The following is a 17,304-nucleotide window of genomic DNA, read 5'->3' as shown; positions in this document are numbered from 1 at the left end:
CACTGTGTTAAAACAAATTGTTAAACTTAAAGTTTAGAGACTATTAGGAAGATGGGCTCTCTGCCCTAAAGAGCTTATAACTAGCAAGAAGATGCTGCTAAAGGAAGTCGGGAAGGGAAAGGAAGTTTAGTGTGTGGTAGTTAAAGCAACATAAATCTTTTTTAATGTTTAAAAAATATAGTTTTCCGATAGGGCATTCTTTAACCAACATGTCCTGAATTCTTTTTACAAAATCACTTCTAGAACTAAAACTCTAAATGTTCTAAAATTCTTCTTAGCTTGCTTAGAGATCAAAATTATTTTTGGAGCTCCAGGATCCTTGATTTTAATATTGCCCAGTGCCATAGCCAGGTATATTTTAAAATCAAGGAACTTAGGATATCTGGTCAGACATATATTAGACTCCTGTATCAGACTTTTCTGCTGAAGGAATTCTAGTTAGTCCTTGAGGCTAGTGGAGGCTCAAGGATTATGGTCTGAGGCCCTAATGTGCCTCTGCTTAGTTTCTGAGAATGAACATTTATTTGTCTTATTTATTGGAGTCTTTTATGATGCTCATGAATGTGGTATTTGAATGATTCACAAACATTAATCAATTTGACTTCATAACCCCTCCTGCCCCTCACCCCACATTTTACAGATGGGGAGTTGAGGCACTGAGAGGTTAAGTGAGCTGCCAAAGTTGTCGCAGTAGTTCTGTTGTAAACACAGAAATAGAATTGAGATCTCCTCAGTTCAGGTCTAGTGCTTTAAGCACAACCACCTTTTTCCTCTCATCAGGGTTTTACTGGGCGTCACAAGAGGCAACTGTCCTTTTATTTTGATGGGCCAGCTGTGCTTTTGTATTGACTTTGGTTTTCAGATTATTAATTTTTTGTTCCTCATCCCCTCCAGTTGCTTCCCATTCTCTCAACCAACCTTTGTGGCTGGTGGAGGAGGACTGACCTTCAAGCTGCTCTGTATTTGCTTTCTGCTCTTTGATTTGATTTTTGGAGGTCCTGGTTGACCCCTGTAACTTCTGCTGCTCCACAAGTAGCAGACTGAAATTTACAAGACTGTTAGGAATTTCTTGGCTACAGTGGCCTGTAACTTTTAGGTGGCAATCTGATGAGATTCTGAAAAATTTACTTTCTTGTTTCTCAGTAATTGGTGAGCAGCCGAGACATGCAGTGAATCTAACATGCCTTGTTTTTTGGCACAGATGCTATATTTACATGTTTAAACTGGCCAAAACAGCTAAAACATTTGTGGGCATCCTGTTATTAATAATTTATATAATATTGCACATGTAAATGGCACTTTTCTAAACAAAGAATAAGACCTAGTCCTTTGCCCTGAAGAGCTTACAGTCTGAGGGACAAAATAGGGCATGGATCAGCGGTTTGCTAAATAGGGTGAGGAGAGAGTGTAGGTGAGGAAAATGAGGTAGGAACTGCAGGTAACTAAGCACGATAGAACTCATGGTTTTATTTTCAGATGTCATTTCAGTATTTTTAAGTAAAGTGGCCAAGAGAATTTCTGTCAGGAAGTAGCAAGGTGTGACTTATTGGATCAAGATTCATTGTAATTTAAAGGCCAAACTGTGTAGTGCGCCGTGGGAGATTAGTTTAATTTAGGATCTTCTGCACCAAAACATTCAAGCGAAAGGCTTTTTTATCCTACGTCAACTACGGGAGATGACATAAAGCAATTTTTATTTTTGCGGGGTGGGGGACAATGCAGGGGAAGCTGTTTTTCATGGAACAAAGTCATAAATTTTACAGGGCAACATTAAATTTCATAAACCCTCATTAAAAGCTGATGTCAACCAGACAATGATTTATAAAGAACAATACACTTTTCAGTAGACATCCAAAGAAACCTCTAAGTTCTATTCACTTCTGATTGGAGGTTTGCTTAGATTTTTTTTTCTCTTAGTGCAAAGATAATACATTCAAAAATACACTTCAGTAAAATCAACTTCAAGGCTCTGGAATGTCTGTTGTAAAAAAGCAGAGATTAGATTTCTTTAGGCAGGAATGCAATGTTGGGTTTCCCATGCTACCCATGTAAATACTTCTAATGAAAGGTGGAGACCCTTGATAATCCATTTATAAACATAGCTTTTATATAAAGAGTTAATAAACAGTTAAAAGATGATATAAGCTTTTTCCAGACCTGTAGTATGTGTTACAGTGGTTGTAAGTACATCAGAAAAAGACATTATAGATGTTTTATAAAGCAAGATTACAAGCAACCTATTGGAATTCATAACAATATACAAATTGGTAATTTATTTAATTTATTCATCCTTTATTAACCCTTATAAACTATTTATTAAGCTAAACAATATTAAATGTGACCCAAAAGGTGACTTGTTGCATTCTTTTTCTGCCACTCTTTCAGTCACCTGTTAACTCATGGTGCATGTAGCCTGCAGAAGAATCAAGTTTTCTCTTGCCAGTGCATATTAAAGCTTCTAAATGGTGATCATTTGTACCTTTTCTTTATCATCAACTGGACTATTTCACGTAACACTAAGTGTATTGCCAGCCACTGATATGTTCCTCTACTATACAGTAGACTGGGAAATTAGGCAGAAAAATTCCCTGTATAAAAATCTGTTTCATCTACCTCATAATCGTACGTTACATATATAGTAACTCTTGCTCTAAAGCAAAATCGGGCTTGTTTGTTTACACCAAGAGTAGCCATATCTATGAAGGGTGCTTGTCTGTTTGCTCTGAGACTGATTAAATCATTAAAAAGATGGAGGAGAGGAGGGGGGGAAAAATGTAAGCAAAATTCCCTGTGAGAAAACATTGCTATTAATAGCCTTGCTTTTTCTAGAAGTTTGGGGGAAGTGAGTCTAGAAGTTCTTGAGTTTTGTCCTCCCCACAACCCCTCATTTCTGAATAGCTCATACCCAAGCAGGTCAGCAGACAGGCACTGGCTATCCCGCTTGCCAGAGCGGAGCTGCTTGTGTAGACAGGCTGCTGAAACAAAGGCACCTTGCCTGGTAACTGGATCAGTGAGAGCATCAAGGTAGGGAAAGAGAGAAGGAAACCCAAGAATGTAGGTGACAGACGCATATCCCTCCCCATCTCAGGAGAAAACCATACTGTTCTCTCTGGGGGAGTCTTTTATGCCTTCTCTTCCTGCCATTCTGTGCTCTGGTTTATGGGCTCAACCTAAGAGCAGGCCAACTGGTTACTTACCAGGCCCCATCCTGCACAGTCATCTCTACCTCAGTAGGTTTGTTTGCTTGTTCCCAACTCCATCTGCCTGCTTCACTTTGCACAGGAAGAAAAAAAACTGGCAGTAAGTTTGAATTTCACATTTTTTACCAGAGATCTTAATTTTTGTGACAAACCGTAAACTTCGTATTTTTGTGAAAACCGTAAAACTAATATAGCCTTAGATGTTTGTGCATAAATGCTGTAGATCTGATTGTGGCCAGCAGGTGGCAGCAGAAAACATACACACATAGGCTTCTTTGCTTTAACTTGTATCCCATATCCTCTGCCCCCCCCCTCCATTTCCACAAAATTTGTGACTAATTTCTCCTCTTGCTTTGATTACTGAATTATTGCCATTCAGAATACTCTGGAAAACTGTCAAGATTTTTCAAACATGGTAGCAGCCCAACTTGTGAGAAGATAGGGTAAAATGTATATATAATATTCTAATAGTGTCCACTTCCTACAAAACATTCAACAATTCTATGAGGAAATGCTGTTAAATGTAGATTATAATGTAGAGGGAGAGGTAGTGACTTCAGTTAAGGTTGCATAAGCATTTCCATTCTAACTTCCTCTTCTCCCTTCATTGCAACTTAACAAAACTTGAACCTTTTTGGCCTTAAATTTTCTAGGCTTTGTCTCGTCCCAAAAATCAATGTTTAATGAATGTTTGAGCAAAAATAGTTGAGGTGCTTTGACTCTTGAGAAAAATCTAAGGAAGATTATTCTTTACTCTTTTTATATATTCACTGAGTTTGAAAGTTGAAATAGTTGTGTAACTGAAGTTATTGGGGGTTGTGCATGCAACCGGAGCTTTGACATATCTTGACTGTGCACTTAACTATGCTCCTTAACGTTTGCTTAATTTAAATTTTTTTGTATCGAATTACATATACTCGAGTAATTGTAATTAGTTTAAAAATATATATGCTAATAGAATAACTTAAACTATTTCTACAGATGTGAGTATTTAACTGTTGAGTGGTGTCTACAGTGTAATTGTTGGAGTCATGGGAGATTTTTTTAATACTAGCAATGATTTTGAGTAGAATCTCGAGTATAATCCATTTGCCTTATGTCCCTTTTCCCCTCAGAACCGTTAATGGTTTATTTGCACAAGAGCAGGGCAATTTGACACTGCCATTTTGCTAGTTCCTTTTTTCTCTCCATTTTGAAGTTCGAGTTGGCTGAAAAATCTAGGCTTGAAAATCAATTTGCTGTCTGTAATAGCTTAACACTTAATGCTTGCTGAATATTCTTTGTACAATCAGCTGTGGAATCTATTGCTACAGTTGAATGCACGTTATTCTCAGACGTAAAATACAGTGTAATGGTCAGCACAGTTTTGCTTTGTTTATGGACTGCATTCTTCTGTTATTTTTTTAAATGGCATTTTTTATTTTAAGTGTCATATTCAGTGCTTCTGTCTATAAATGTATTCTGTAATTATCTATAATTAAAATTCTTTAAGACTGCAACTTGATCACGAGTTTATATTCTCTTTTATAACACTTCTAGTTCGAACAAAAACAAGATTTAACATTATCAATTTAAATGCAACAAGTTAAACTTCATTTTTACTTCTCACATTCACTGTTGTCTCAAGCTGTTTAGCTCCTTTCGTGCAGGGAAGTGTGGGTAGTTGGTTTAAAAGAAACTAATGGTATAAATGTAAGCATGTTAGAGATTATAAAGTTTATTCAGTCTGAGCTTTTCTGTCTGTCGCTGTAATTGTTTTTCTGCTGTGTGTAGGCACTGGGTACCTGATAACATATAGTGAAATACCTTTCTGAAAACTGGTTAATTGATACTTTGATACTTAATTTAATATAACAATGCTGTCAGGTGCTCTACTTTCTAGGGATCTTACTGCCCTACTTTTAGTATTCCATTTCAGACAAAGAGAAAAAGAGTGTTGAAAAATATTTTGGCAAAAAGCAAATATCAGATAACCAAACAGGTATTTGGAATGTTAAATTTTCCTTTCTCTAATTATAATTCTATAATTGAATAATAACCTTAAAACAAAGGTGAGACTCCTTTTAGTCTTTATAAACATGATTAACCTGTTCTTAAATTTATTTCTAGTTATATTTACTGCTCTGCTATTGGAGAGTGTGCATGGAACCACACAACTTTTTCCCAACAACACTTTTAAATTTAGCTATTTTCCAGCATAAATGAAATATTCTCATTAAGATAAATTCAGTCTCTGTCACTTGTAAAATGAGAAATTCTGCTCTCCTCTCAGTAAAAGTGATGGATGTAATTTGCAAGGAAATGGTTTCCTCTGTTTTTTCTACTTATGACATAAGTGATTGTAGTACAAATATGTACTTTACACTTGTGCTATTGTAAATAAGCCTTTTGGTGTAAAATTGAAGTGTGATAAGTAATATTCCCATTTAATAGTTAACACCAATGCAAATGGCTCCACCCTTCCAGGAGCTGGAAGTGGTGCTACTGAATCCGTTGATGACATCAAAAAGGTTTGATGGCTCACTGCAACCTATTATTTCTGCCTCCAGTGAGCGAAGGACCAGTTCCCTTGCTGGTGAAGCAGATCTAAGAAGGAAAGGCTACATTTATCTCTGTTTTTAACGAAGTTTTAGGATGTAGATTAAGAATGTACTTCTATGTGAAGTTGAAATTGCAGTGCACTTGTTACATTTTATCTTCACTGCAACATTAATTATGAGAGGTTTTACTGTTCACATGCCCACAAGTACTCTTTTCCCTGACCTTTTCTTGGGCTGCTGTGGGCTTTCTGATGTTTCTGTACTTAAGATATCTGCTCTCTTCAATTACAAATACACAAGTTAAAGTAGCACTGACCCATAGATAGCTGAAAAACTTATTAGCAGACCATTAACAAACTTGACCTATCTGATTTCACTCATAGGTTCCTGAAACTTTTAATTCAGTGTGTTTGTTAGTAGGCTGCTTATTTTTGGAAAGTATTCTTAACAAGAGTTTGGAATCTTTAAGCATTTAGTCATGTCCATGGTGGTTAAGACTTTTGGAGTTTAGTTTAGCTAGGCATGGAAGCTGTTTGACTTCCATTTGTACAGTAACTGTAAATAGATGTAACCTTTTGGGAAAGGTTAAAAGTGCAGTTGCAGCAGGAAATATTGTATCCTTCCACTAAGAAAACTAGTGTGAGAAGAATGAATATTGATCCCTATAGTAAAAGGTTGCCATAATTATACCTACGTCTTCCATAGTATTTTCCTTCAGTAGATCTCACAGTGCTTTACAAAGAAGGTAGGCATCATTATCCCAATTTTACAGATTCAGAAACAGTCCTGATCCAGTATTCTATACACCGGGCCACACTGCCTCCTTTATAATTCCTATTAGGTCCCCTATTTTCAAATGATTGTGTCTTTTAGGATTCAACACCTTTTGCATGTGTGTTTGGTTCAAAAGTGATTTAAAAAAAATTTTTTTGGAAGGTCTTGGCAGAAAAGACGTTCAGCTATTTCTGTTTAGAAGATGAGTAGAAAAATATTTTCAGCATTGTACTTCAAACAACAACAAATCACTATCTCTGTATGAACAGCTCTGGCATAGGAGAGACTGGGAATGGAAAGCTGAGAGTTGCTAGGAAAATATTCTATCATATAAATTTACTTTGATTTAGCAAGGTAAAAAAATCTGCCATTTAAACATTAGTTTCTTTTTGGCACTTTTTTTCACTTCCATTTGTGTTCTGAGAAGTATGTACTATGCTACATCCATATTTAAGACCATGCTCTTGACCATGGGTCTTATCCAAAGTTCTTTGAAATCAATGGATTGCAGGTCCAATATTTCATGGTCCATTTAGGTCTTGAAATGGGAGATTTCTTACCATTATAAGAGAGAATTCTTGGTTTTCCATTGGGAGGGGTGTCATAAGACTTGCTTTACCGACTGGAGGTTTTTGAAGTGTGGCTCTAAAATTGATATTTATATATATAACAATATTTTTACCACACCATGTTTTTTTTCATATAGAAATATAGAGCCTCTATTGGGGCTCTTGAAATAAGGAAATTAACATAAAACTTCTCAGACATTTTTTTGTTTTGCCCACACAGAATTGTTAATCAAAGCTGTATCAAGGTAGCCTTCACTGTCTAAAGTTTAATCATTAAAGAATTAATAAAGGAATTCTCAGGTATGACATATATTCTTGATACTTTTTTTTTTTTTTTTTTTTTTTTTGGCAGTCTTTTCTTGTCCTTGTTGTCATTGAGGGTTTTGGGCATCTGTCTGGTTCTTAAGATGAATATGATGAAACTGTACATCAGTATGAAGATATTTGCCTTCCTGCTTTTGCCTGAGGCTGTCATGCTCTTAAGAGATGATTTTTCTGCTGTTCCTGGATTAGCAAGGCACTTAAATTCTGATGGACAGAGGTATAGAAAGCTGTCTAGCATAAATTTGAGATGTAGGTTTGACTGCATGAGAGCACATTTCTAGGGCCATTTAATTTGTCACACTGAACTTGCTGTAAAGCTTTTTATTTGAGTCCTTTGTGGCCAACCTAGCATTTGTCACATTTCATACAAACATTATTTATAGGGGATAGGTAATGGGATACAGTGTCTTTCACCTCGAGGACACTGATTCACATCTGATCCAGGTCCAGGAGACCAAAAGTTTTTAACACATGACCTCAGTTATGTGAAATGAGATGACAAAAAAATTCCATCACAATTAATACTAATTAACAATTTTGGTTATAGAGGCCAAGGAATGGATATGGAGACTGAATTTCCTTTTTACCCCTAGTGGCAATCCCTTCACAAACAGGTACACTAACAAAAGAGTGTGGGGAGGTTTGAACGTCCATTTCCCATGTCCCCTTAGTATTAGGGGATACATGGAAGACTTCTAAGTTTTCTTGGTTGTCAGACTTAGCCATTTTGAATATTAAATAAAATTTCAAAATAAATGTTGCTGCCACAAAACAATAAAACTGGATTACTTTAGTGGCTAACACTCAATTCCAGTCTTGTAAAACTTTTATTGATTAAAACAAAACTATTGAATACCCAGAAAGTTTTCCATTATACCATGTCTACTAAATTATTAAAAACTAGATTTGGTGTCCCTATGGTTTCTGTTCCTTTGAAGATGCACAAGGAGAAAATAAAATCAAACCATCTTGCTATACAAAAGCCCCCAGCAGAACAAGGAGATAGACTCCTATCTAGATACTTAGGGAGTGAACAGGAATTTGCATTGCTTCATAGACAGGAGGAAAAATCATACAATATAACTTCCCTTGTTATTCCCCCCCTTACACCGAAAAGAAAAACTGTTCTGTTTCCTAAAGCTCACTTAATAGAGCTATAAAGAGTAGTATTTTGTGGGCTAGGATCCACTTTGTGATCTTGGGTATACAAAGTGTTAGATCCAGAGTAATTCAGTTGAACTCAGTGAGATCAGAATCTACCACCAGGTGTTTAGAAACACAAAGGTTCTGAGTTGCACTGATTTTTATACTTGAGTTTCTTTAGGATACCGAAGGGCTTGCTGAACCAAAACCTGTGTGTTCCTAGGCTACAAGAGTGAAGATATGGAGAAGGAATGTTTTGGCTGAGAGTAGTTTGTTTCAGAATTTTTAAAATCTGGTTATAGATTTAATAATGTAGTTTATGTACAACTCTGATAATGGTATATTTTTGCCAGTCTGTACCGTGGTAAACAGTGATGCTCTGATATTAAAAAAGTGCCAACTGCAGCATTCCTCCTTTTGGATTTTGTCATGCTGAAAAAGGAGAAGGCTAATCCAAATAGAAATTCTGAACATTAGAGGCCTATATTAAAAAAGCTTTTAAAGTATATGTGGGAGTGGAGGAGGAAGAGAGGTACCTATAATTTGTCATGCAAGTGAAGATTACTTTTAAACTGCTTTGGTGTCCACCTGATGAATACTAGACCCATTTGTTAGACTGGTGGTGTCAACATTTTGCAAGGCCAATGACCAGCAATCAGTATTCGAGGGCAAATTCTCTGTTCTATTCTGGTTGCCTTACACAATGCAGGAAGCAAAGGAAGAGTGGAAACCACTTGCATTTTCCCAATTAAGAATTCTTCCACTGTGGATAAGTTCCACAAGTATAGAGCTAGCTTCTGTGCCTCCTTCCTTGCAACCTAAAAGATATGGAGTCCTCTTAGGGGTGAGGAAGGGGAGTGAGTATATGTGACACACTGTTCCTCAAAGTAGAACCTGGTAACCCCCATATTCATCATTGGTGTATGGTTGTGATATTTCATACAAGACATGCCATATACTATACCACATGAAAGATCTGCTGAAACTCATTGTTTTGTCAAAATGTATATCATTAGTGTGTATGAAGTTATGACATTTTGCTGTATGGTTGTTATTGAAATATGCTGTCAGTTTGGAAGGCTAGCTCTCCAGTGACGACAAAGGTGGTTACCCCCACCCAACCAAGCATTAAGCGACCAACATGAGCCATTGTACATCTCTTGTTTGTAATTTCCCTGCTGGATCAGTTTGAAGACTATTGTGCAAGCATCATACAATGGGGATTGCTTAACTCTGTGATTCAGCAAGGCCCACCAGGACATGCCTGCGCCAGTAACTTTCCTGGGATATGAATTGAGAGTATAAAATAAGGGACACTGGCATCAGAAATCACCTCTCCCTCTTCCCTCACCTATGCTGAAGGCAACAAGAATTCTAGGAAGACAAAGACTGAACTGGGGAGATTGGTCCTAGGCTGAGAAGGAAATTCAGCTTGTGTATTAACTGTGAGCTGCCTAAAACTTCTTCTAGAGTGAGAAAAACTGCTTGATCCAAAACTTGCTTAGTTGTAGAATTTAGATTGTGATTTTACTTTTTTATTTCTTTGTGTATCACTTAGAATCACTTAAAATCTATCTCTCTCTAATTAATAAATGTATTTTAATGTTTTATCTTTACCAGTGAGTTTGTCTGAAGTGCTTGGGGAATCTCAGATTACAAAGGCTGGTGAATGTCCACTATCCTTTGATGAAGTGGCAAACTAATGAGCTTGCATTGTTCAAGCGAAGGTCTTGAGCAGTGTAAAATGGTACATTTCTGGGGTACAAGGCTGGTAGGCTGGGGGCAGTTTTCTGGGTCTCCCTCTGCATAGCTCATGAGTGGCTTAGAGAGCATTCATGCAACTTAGCTGGGTATGTCCCTGCATGTTGTTGGCCGAGTGATCAGAGCAGCTGGAGGGATTTGCTGCTTGTCAGTAGCAAAGCCTTGCGAGAAACAGCCCAGATGGGAGAGTTAAGGGTGCACAGCAGTCCATAGTTCCAGGTTTTACCCCAGGGATCCTGTCCCACTGCAGTGGGCTGTACTATGGGTATCTACCGTTGGCATAGGGTCCTTTTGGGGACTGAGGTTAGCTGGTACATGTTAGAGCAGTTTGGGATTCAGAAGCCAAAACTGATGGTTTCTTGACTTCTTTTTTTAAAACTCTCTCCTGGGCTACCCTGCATGGCTCTGTGGGGGAAGGGAGATATCTTTCGCTAAACACTGTCCAAGTTGAGCTCATGTCCTGCTCTCCCAAGGACTTCAAAAGTTAGACCGAGGAAGTGGGCAACGGAGCAGCCAGAGCTATACTCTCCTTCCTCCTTTGTGATGTAGTAGGCAGCCAGCAGAGGAGCTGCTGAGCAGTTACAGCAGGAAAAGGGCAGCAACCCTACTCACATCAGAGCTGTTCTTGGTGTTGCAGGCCAGAGGCCATGCAAAACAGTGTCCTCTATTACCCCCCACCTTTGATATGGGCCAGATTCAAAAACTTCAGTGTAAGAATCTGAGGATACAGCTCCAGGAACACATTTCAAATAGTAATCAAATTTATTTATTCTTACCATACTTGCCTTTGAGGGCCACAGGTTGGACACTGCTCTGTTAGGCAGTGATTAAAACCAGGCGATAGAATTGAAAGTTGGTTGGAATGCTTTCAAGATGGGGGTGGGAGAAGGAAATGGAGGTGGTGGCAGCGTAGGGGCATAAAATGTACTTGCTCCTTTTTGCTTTAATAGCAACTAGAAGTGAAACTGGGATAGGGTGGATGTGGTGGTGGCGGTGGCGGCGGGTGGTATTCTATTAACTGCACTGAAGGCAGAGATACAAGTGTAAGTGTTCAGTATGCAGGAACAAAATGCTCACACATGAGATGCTCTTTGAGAATACAGGATAAAAATTAGGCATTTATTGGCAATGTTTTTGGCCTTAAGTATTTTTTATAAAATATAATTATCTCCAAAGGCTCACAATTTACAACTATCAGCTGGTTAGCTTCTTTTATGCCTCATGATAGAAGTGGTTGTTCAGGAGGGATTTGAATGTGGAGAATTTATATTAGCTCAGGAAGAAATTTCCATGCACAGGTGTCTGTGTGTAGGAAGGGGCAGAGATGTCTGAAGGAGAAATGGATAAATAGGGTGCTGATGCTGACATCAGTGGCAGGGCAGAAGGGATGAGATATGATGGTGAGTAATGTAAAAATCAGTCCCATGTCTGCACTTCAATCTTTTTTTTTTTTTTTTTTACAAGTCTCCCATTCTGCTTTTATGATATTCAGAGGACTGTTGATTAGCTGGGTGTAACAAAGTTTAGTATTCTACAGCAGTCTTGAAGAGCATGTCTTTGTAGTCAATGGGATACGTAGGCAGTTAGCTCATTTTATCATTTTTATCATCGTTATTGTTGTGGTTAACTCGTATGTTATTCCCTATGTGGTTAACTCGAATATGTGATGAATAAGTAGGATATAAGATGGACTAGTATTTAGGAGTGACTAGTTTGTGTTAGGTTTATTAGTAAGGTAAGGTAGTAATGCAAGGTCTACAGGCTAAGGCCTGTAAGATTTCAGCTTAGCTACCCTAAGCCTCAGGCTTAAGAAGACTTGACATGAGTGGGTGACTCAGGGATGACCCAATGCCAATAAGGTTACAAGATTCCTGTAAATAGGTGATGTTCCAGGAAAATATATCACAATGTACCTATCTAGACCACAGTGTTCTCTGTCCAGAGTGCAAGACACCTAATTATAACATCACAGAAAGTTCTGCTCTGACCACCTGTTGGGAACATACTTACATAAATGTTAATAAGAAAAAAGGAACTAAGAGGACAACCTGTGAAGAGTGGGGCACCCCAAGATTTGAAGTGTGGAAGTACAGATAAGGAAAAATAGGTTGGAACCCTCATGCTTATACATAAGGTAGTAGGCGTGGTCATAAAAAACAGACAAAAGGGTTCCCTGGTATGGATCAGGTGGGAAGAACTCCTTGAGAAGACCCCAGCAGGAACCACCCCACTATCAATGGACCACCTGTTGAGAGATCCACCCTACTAATATCTTTGGGTGTGTGAGGATGAATACGGAGTTGGCTATTGCTTGGTCTCTCTCAGGTTGTGTAAATGGGTAACACAATTTACAAGTAAAATACCTTATTTGTATTTTAACTTTTTGTTTATGATCACTATATTTGTTCCTTGTGTGTTCCTAGAGACTCCAAATCTAAGATTGATTTCCACCTTATTGATCTTTAAAACTGTAGCAACATAGGAGCTGGAATTTACCTCAGTAAATTCATCATTGTAATTTACCACAGAACTATCAATTCATTCAATTAAATAAAGGCTACAGATGGTAAAATAAATAAATAAACAAAACTTTTCAAAAGGTAGTAAAAAGCAAACTTGGGTCTGGATTGTATTTTATGGAATAGATGTGAAGTTGCATTACAGAGTAATATGTTTTTTATAACAGTTGTCAGATTACTTTTTCTCCAGATTTTATTGGAAAATGCTTCTAACAGTGTTTGCTGGTACTTGGGAGAGTCTGTACTCTGCCTAGCTGCAATTTTTATATGCTTTCTACTGACAGTTTACATTGTCATAGTACTTAAAGGCCACTTTTTTCCTATCTCCTTTTTTCTTTTGGCCTTTCCCAGCCAGGAATTCAATTGACTTAAGTTACCAAATTGTTTTTGTTGGGATATATAAATTTGACTTGATTGCTTTACTAAAGGTCATATTTGTTTTTCAGTAGGTCTTTTAATACTCGAGACCATGGCATTGCTGCCTGTGGCAAAAGCTTAGAGAACATTTTTCAGTGTAGAAAACTAACCCAGGAGAGAACCAACAAATTGGATTTAATTTTGTTCAATTCATAACCTTATGTAACCTGTGTTCTTTCCCTTTTCCTGAAATCCCAAAATCAATTCTCTTGCACCTATGCTAAGAGAGTTACTGCAATTTTCCTGCTATGACTTGGGTTTACTTTCGTGTTAAAAGGCAGAAATTGATACAAATATGAAGTTAATATTTTTGACATCATAAAGTGCTTGCTTTTTGGATGATATAATTTTAAATTCTGTAAGGCTTGAAAGATGCAAGTTATTTTTTGTACTGTTTTGTAAGGAATATGGGAAAGAGCCAATGATGTGGTCATAGAAAGACACTAAACCGAAAATGTGTTAAGGTGTCATGTTTCTCATAAATGATTTACTACCACGGTACTTGCCTCAGTTAGAACTTTGCTTTATGTGAGGTATTGTTTTCAAAAGCAACAGGCTTGTATTGTTGTGGCTGCAGTGCATGTTTTCACAATGCATGTTGTGAGACTTGGATATTTTACAGGCTTTCTGTATAGTTGAAACAATGTATTTGTTCCTGGAGTTTAGGTTTTTCTTTAAATGTTTGTTTTAAACCTTAATAGACACTTTCTTTCAAAATAAAAATGCACCAAGCTGAAACTGTTGTTTCTGTACCAATGGGCTTTTTTTGTCAAGAAGATTATTTAATAATGAATGTGTTTTACATTCCATGCATGTTTACTTAGTCTGACTGTATATCTTTGGCACAGATTTCAATGGAGTCATCTTCCAAGAAGTTTGACTGTACTAGTCAGCTGTCTGGAAAGAGACTGCATTATCCTGCTGTGGTTATATGTAATACATCTGTCATAAAAACATCGTGAATCACTTTCTTCCCTGATAATTTGCCATTTCTGTGTTCTATTCAGAAAGGAAAAATTATGTCTTGGGGCATAGGTAATTCTGTTCCCAAACTAACGGGGAAAACAGCAATGATATGTAGAGCTATGTTGACAACAAGAGGCTCACAGAAATCTTGTTGGTGAATAACAGCATTTCTCTAGGCTTGGCCAGCAGGAGGTATGTAACTAGAAGGGGGCAGAGAGTAGTTGTATTCATAAAAAGGGAGAAATACTAGCTTTATGCTACATATGACAGAAGGCTCTTGATTAGGCTGTGGTGTGCCGGGTGCCTTTCTTAATCAATTTCTGTGTATCAGCCAGCCATAAATCCCAATTTGTATATGAAACAGAAGTCAAAATTTGGAGAGTGCTTTAACTGGAAACAGCTTTTGGGGAAAAAGGCTGCCTTCATTCGTTTGTATCCATTTTATATGATAGAGTTCTTTAAGCTGCTTCATGTTCAGCTGCTTGATGAGTTATGATTTATCAATAAGATATCCTATGTATGGCTGCTTTGATGAGTAGATAAGTGGTGTATATGAAGAAGACTGTTACATTACAGATATCTGCCTCTTAATTCATTGAAATGTAATTTGCCTGTAAAATTAAATGTTTTAATTACAGCGTCATAACTCAGATCTTAGCTTTATGTTACAACTGAAGTAACTGAAAATACATAAAACTGATCAGTTTAGTTTCCCCTATGTTGTGCAGTGCGGCTGTTTGGCAATATTTATCCTCTTTTAGTGAAGGATTATGCTGCAAATGTTTTCAGCTATCAGTAGCTACATAACCTTTAAAATGGGAGCATTCTAATAATGTGCCTTTAAAATAAATTAAAAAACCCTATTTAAAATAAATTCCAAGTAGCCTTTCTCATGTAGTCCAAGTAAATGGATATATAATTAATCAAAGCCCTGACTTACTCTGGCCTTGCTGGGGGAAATTAGTGGGAAGGAAGGGAGAGGAACAGGCCAGATGACAGCTAATATCTATATCATCTTTCATTGAGATCATCCTCTGTGGAGAATAGTGTTGCAGGTTGGTACTTTTCCATTAGCCGAGAAGGCAGACAGGCAGTTGTGCTGTCTTTGAGTTGAATGCTCAGTTTTGCATTTTTTCTCACTAGCAGGAAATCCTACCATGTCGGATATTTGCTTCTACTCTCTGAGATTGTGTGGCCCCTTCAGCATATATCCTGACATTACTGGCTAGAAGCCCCTAACTTGAAGTTGTGTGATCCCCTCTCTCAAGTCCATTTCATTGAGCTGTGGTGATGTTATAGTTTGTTCTACACAGACTGGGTTTGTGTGCACAGTGCTAATGAATAGTTGGATGCTGTCTGGGTGATACTGGCCACGTGTTGAGATTTAATCAGCTTTTTTCCACTGGTAAGTATGTACAATCAATAAATTACTTGATCTTTTGTCTCTTTTCCGATAAGAAAAGGAATAATTATTAAGAAGTGTCCACAAAACTCCCCCAAATAAAAGGTGATTAAAGGTTGAGGAGGAGAAGATGTTAATGAAAATATTTTAATTTTCAAACTTTAGGTAGATACTACCATAGTCCTGAAAATAAAAACCAAGATTACGAAACCAAACCTCCTGGAGTTTGAGATTATATACTGTAGGTATTTAGAAGGTACTTTTGGGAGGGCCTGAAAAGTACATCACCAGACATGATGCTCAAGCCCAGTCTTCCACCTTTATTCCTTTCTGAGTATATGCTTGCTTGTTCAGTTTCCTTTGAATTATTGCTTCGGCTATGATACTTACAAACACATCTTACGGAAAAGTCTGACCTTGTATCTTCCCCCACTTCCACTTCCAGATAGTAGCTTGTCACAGAAACAAGTATTGTAATTGAACCATCACTACAATTGAAAATGGATAAAGAGAGTGCCATTAAATACCTAGAGAAACTATTTTCTCTTCCATCATCTAATATTTATAATAAAATTAGGGCTTACTTGTAACAATAGATATGACATTTTCAGATTGAAATGTGATTTCTGAATAGTAGTGTATCCCTCTAACACTGTGTTGTTTCCCAAAGCATGGAGCGAGCCTCCCTAGGTGGCATGAAGTATTAGCCAAACAGACTTCTTCCCAATTGTTCTCCAGAATCTCAGATTTCATTCAAATGGGGAGGGGGAAAAAAAAGTTTCCAGCTGTTACAGCTGTGAAGGAAACCTGCAAAATGTGAAGCAAGCATAACTGATGTAGTGATGTCTGCCTGAGTTTACACGGTGCCTGGAACAGTAGCACTGAGGTGTGAATTACCTCGTTTATTTTAATTAGTATTAGCTCAGAAGCCCAGGGGGCATGAAATGTCAAAAATGTTTAATATTTCACTGCTCCTTAAAGTATATAAGAAAGGAGAGGAAGTATTTTAAGATCCAGACCAGCATCTCCCAAAGTGTGTTGGTTTTAAGGGGAGAGTGTGAAAGATACATAAATGAAGATGTGTAGGCATTAGTAACACATGGCAATGATGAAGGAGGACTTGCCTTCAAGAAATTTTGGGAACACTGTTTCAACATAGTTATGGGGAAATCTTTTGGTGTCTGAGGCTGGCTTCAACCTATAAACACATTTCAGGTGCTGCTCAATTTGGCCACTGTTGGTGGAACCAGTCTACTTCCTATGACAAGCAGTGCTGACTTGCATAAATTCCTCCTGCCGTTCCTCCCCATTTTTAATTTTTTTTTTTTTTTGGTTAGTGTATGTGATTGATGTTTTTATTGCTGATCCTCACAACTGGCATTATTCTGTTGAGGTGAGGTGGAGGGAAATTGTCAGATTGCGTAAATCCCTTTGGAGCCTGGCAATGCAGTTACATTAGAGGAAGCAGGGAATACAAGTAATGGGAAGCAGATTTTCCTGCCTTCTGCCCTGCCTGTGTCTTTGAGAATCTGAAGGAGTGTGAAGACGTGGGAATGTTAAGGAGTTAATGTGCTATGTCTTAACGTTACAGTACTGGGACTAAAACAGATGGTGTAAGTAGCCTACAGTGGAGAAGGACTATTTTTTGTTAAGATAAAAGGAAGTATCTGTGGGTGGTGTAACAAAAGC

The 17,304-nt window shown here is 37.6% G+C and overlaps 1 protein-coding gene across 5 annotated transcripts in view; it reads left to right on the top strand.

Annotated features, from left to right (window-relative positions):
• The window catches only part of PTPRK (protein tyrosine phosphatase receptor type K), a 546,210-nt gene that overhangs the window by 39,668 nt on the left and 489,238 nt on the right, over positions 1 to 17,304 (top strand). Inside the window, exon 1 of one of the 5 annotated variants that reach the window (XM_067546725.1) lies at positions 14,312 to 14,405. The exons of the other annotated variants lie outside the window; for them this stretch is intronic. The gene's annotated coding sequence lies outside the window, so the exon portion shown is untranslated. Of the gene's footprint in view, positions 1 to 14,311; positions 14,406 to 17,304 lie in introns of those variants that run through there. 5 annotated transcript variants of the gene reach the window in all.

The sequence above is a fragment of the Emydura macquarii genome, unplaced genomic scaffold (genome assembly GCF_026122565.2).
Source record: "Emydura macquarii macquarii isolate MOO-44397 ecotype Brisbane River unplaced genomic scaffold, CSIRO-AGI_Emac_v2 contig_1146, whole genome shotgun sequence".
Lineage (NCBI taxonomy): Eukaryota > Metazoa > Chordata > Testudines > Chelidae > Emydura > Emydura macquarii.
This window is presented reverse-complemented; position numbering and strand designations above follow the sequence as displayed.